A 3301-nucleotide genomic window follows, 5' to 3' on the forward strand; every position below is an offset into this window, starting at 1 on the left:
CAATGCGAATGCTCCCGAGTTAATAAATGTGCATTTATTGTGGCGCAGTACATATGTTAATGTTCAAAACTAATTGAAACGGATCATAAAGCTTGGAAGGGCTCAGACCAGCAGATTCCTGTGAGCTGTTTTTGGCAGCGTTCTGGCCGATCGCACATTGACTGGAGCGGTTATCTCCTCTGAACTCTCCTACACACGGCGGCTATCGTTTGGCTGATCCATCCTCGCCGGTTCAGCTCAGACGTTCCCAGAGAGGAGGGGAGCGGGTCAGGCCGTCCCCTCACACCCAGCCAGAAGGTTACTTCATCCCCGGGCCCAGGTTGCGAGCGGACAGGGCAGGATTTAGCACCGCGGACCTCATCCGTCTTCAGCTCTCCCTGCCTCTGCCCTGCAAACCGACAGTGATGGATGGATGAGTCCACTGCTCCGTCTTTCCATTCACTCCTGATCATCAGCAGCAGCTCGGGCCACCTTCTGCTTCCTGTGCTGTTTCTCTGACCCGCACCGTCCCTAAAATCATCCCTAATCAAGCAAATGTCAAAGTCAAACGTAGAAACATGAATTAAGATATGTCTGCAAGACTGTAACGTGAGCATAATCAGATTGTCTCACTCATAAGAATATGATTATCACCGTCTAATTTTGTCCATTTACTTATCTTCTTTACCTGCTTTATCACATTCCAGGTCATCAGGGAGAGAACGACTAACAGAGGGTAACCAGCCCATCACAGGGTTAACGCGGAAAGACACACAATCACTCACACGATTTCATACAGCCACCAAATCAACGCCACCATCCATCTTCTGTCTGCTTCACCCGTCAGGGCTGACATTGAGTAAAGGGCGAGGTACACTGCACGGGTCGCAACAACACATATTTACACCTGCAGTACGGTTTAGGGTGAACAATTCACCAACTGTGGCGGGAAGTCGGGGTACCTGAAGAAAATCCAACTATGTACAAACAGAACATGCTAAATCTACAAATAAATAGTGGTTAGTAAATCCAGGCTTGGTGACATTTCTGCAGAGTTTATATGTTCTACCTGTGCGTGTGTGGGTTATCTGCAGGTACTCTCATTTCCAGCCACGCTTCAGAAACATGTGCGTGAGGTTAATTGGGGAGTGGAACTGGCCCGTGGGCGGGAACGTGTGTGGCAGCCTTAGTTGTTTGTTGATGCAAAGCTCTTTGAATTGCCTTGTTGCTGAAATGTGCTATACAAATAAAGTTGATTTCCTCTGTTTACGCTGTAACTGGCAACCTTTCCAGGTTATACCCTGCCTTCGCCTGCAGCGCCCTCCACTTGGTTGTGTAAAAGACGGACAGGTCGGTAAATGGACCTTGAATTAGTTGTCAGACTGAACTACAAAAACGCTTGAGATCTTGAATATTGCTCCACAGCAATATGAAGTATTGTACTCAAACTTAAAGTACTCATATTGACTTAAATAAATGACCCTCAATAAGCTCAAGCAGAAGGAGCCAATTTGTACATTCCGAGAATTGCTTGAAGACAATTACATCGGTTTACATAAGAAACATCGAGCCATTGTGTTGTTGTCAAACACACCTGGCACAGATGGACTTTCACTGTTTATCAGTTCTTGGAGATACACTTTATTGGTGTAAATTCATGTCTACAGTGTCATTCATAACAATCCACCCGCAAGGTCAATAAAGTTCAAACATCATAACAAACACTAAACCTCTAAACTCAACTTTTTTTTTTCAGTCTCAGATGGTGAAGGTCTTTGGTGAGTCTGTAAAAGTAACAACAAAGGTCAATACATCAGTTTTGGCGGTCCGGTCCACTCAGGATGGATGATGTGGCCGCTGAACCGCGACGTGTTGGACGCCCCCGTCGAAAAGCATCATGATAAACAGGCTGATCAGACACGGCTCTGTCCAGCGGTAAGCTCATCAGCCCGGGGTTCAGCCCGGGGTTCAGCCCGGGGAGTTAACCTGGACAGTGCAGAGCAGCTGAGGACAAGCAGAAAGCCTCTCCAGGAGCTAATCTCCCAGGGAATCCAGGATTGTGAGCAGGACTAATGGTGAATCCCCTGCTCACACTAAGCTGAGCCAGAGACTTAGTGGGGGTTAGAAACTTCTCCCCTCGGTCTTTGGGTCTGGCAGCTTGCTGTCCAGGTATGAACCGATGTTCTCACGAACCGTCGGGACCGGCAGGTGTCTCACACAGCGAGGTGAGAAGTGATGCTTCGGTTTGGCCTGAATCTACGACCGAGCCACGAGCCAAGATGCTGCTTTTCTTGACTCTACAAGGACATGTTTGGAGAGCAGAGCGGCACATGGGGGAAATTTATCAGATCCGTGAGTGATAAATGGAGCGTAGCTCACATTTTTCTTCCTTAGCAAATAAGAGCTGCGGACAAGCTAGAAATAACATTACATGCAGGTTAAGCGTGGAGCATGACAGTAGCAGCCCAGCTCCAGGTGCTGATCGTCACTCCGTGCTGCAGGAGGGCTGAGGATTCCCCTCAACTCAAACCACTTCTTCCTCCAGACTACAGATGGCACTATTGCCTCAGTATGGCTGGCACCGGGAGGCCAAACTCTCCCGGCCATAATGACTTCCCTCAAACTGACTGACAACCTTTATTCCTCTTTTACAAGTTAATAAATGACGTCTGCAGAGTGCAACAATATTTACATGCTACAACATGAAGGCTGCTTCAGATCAAACGGCTTCACTGAGCTGCAGTCTGTTTTCCTTCCTGTAAAAATGACTCGTCAGTTTCTGCTCACATGTCCCCTGGCTTTCATTGGTTCCGCCAGATCGGTGAGACAAATCAAACGCAGACGCATTCATCCACTGACCCGAGGCCAGAGCATTAAAAACTTGAGAAAATGTATTCTGCTCACAGCTCCGGCCGATGACCTCTCAGTTTACAAAGCTGTCCAAAGAAAAGACCATAAACTCAGCACTCAGGTTTTCCATCGGCCCCGAAAAGTGAAATTATGACACGACTGCCACGGCTTAATAAACAAAGGAGATGGAAGAAACAGCTGACCCTGCACGGGTGAGCCACGACTCCAGACGATCGCTTGGATCGATTCGGATTGAACAATTACCGAACCCAGAGGATGGCGAGCACGGCTGCGACCAGGCCGGCTCCTCGTGGCTCCGACAGCTCGCCCTCTTCCCCGTCTGTCAAGAACATTCACAGATTCATGAACAGATCCTCCTGAAGCGGGTTCTGCCCGGTGGAGGCTCTGCTTCATCCGACTTTTTTTCTGACAAACATTTGAATAATTTCTGATTCATGAAAAGTTGGACAGA

The sequence above is a fragment of the Salarias fasciatus genome, chromosome 11 (genome assembly GCF_902148845.1).
Source record: "Salarias fasciatus chromosome 11, fSalaFa1.1, whole genome shotgun sequence".
NCBI lineage: Eukaryota > Metazoa > Chordata > Actinopteri > Blenniiformes > Blenniidae > Salarias > Salarias fasciatus.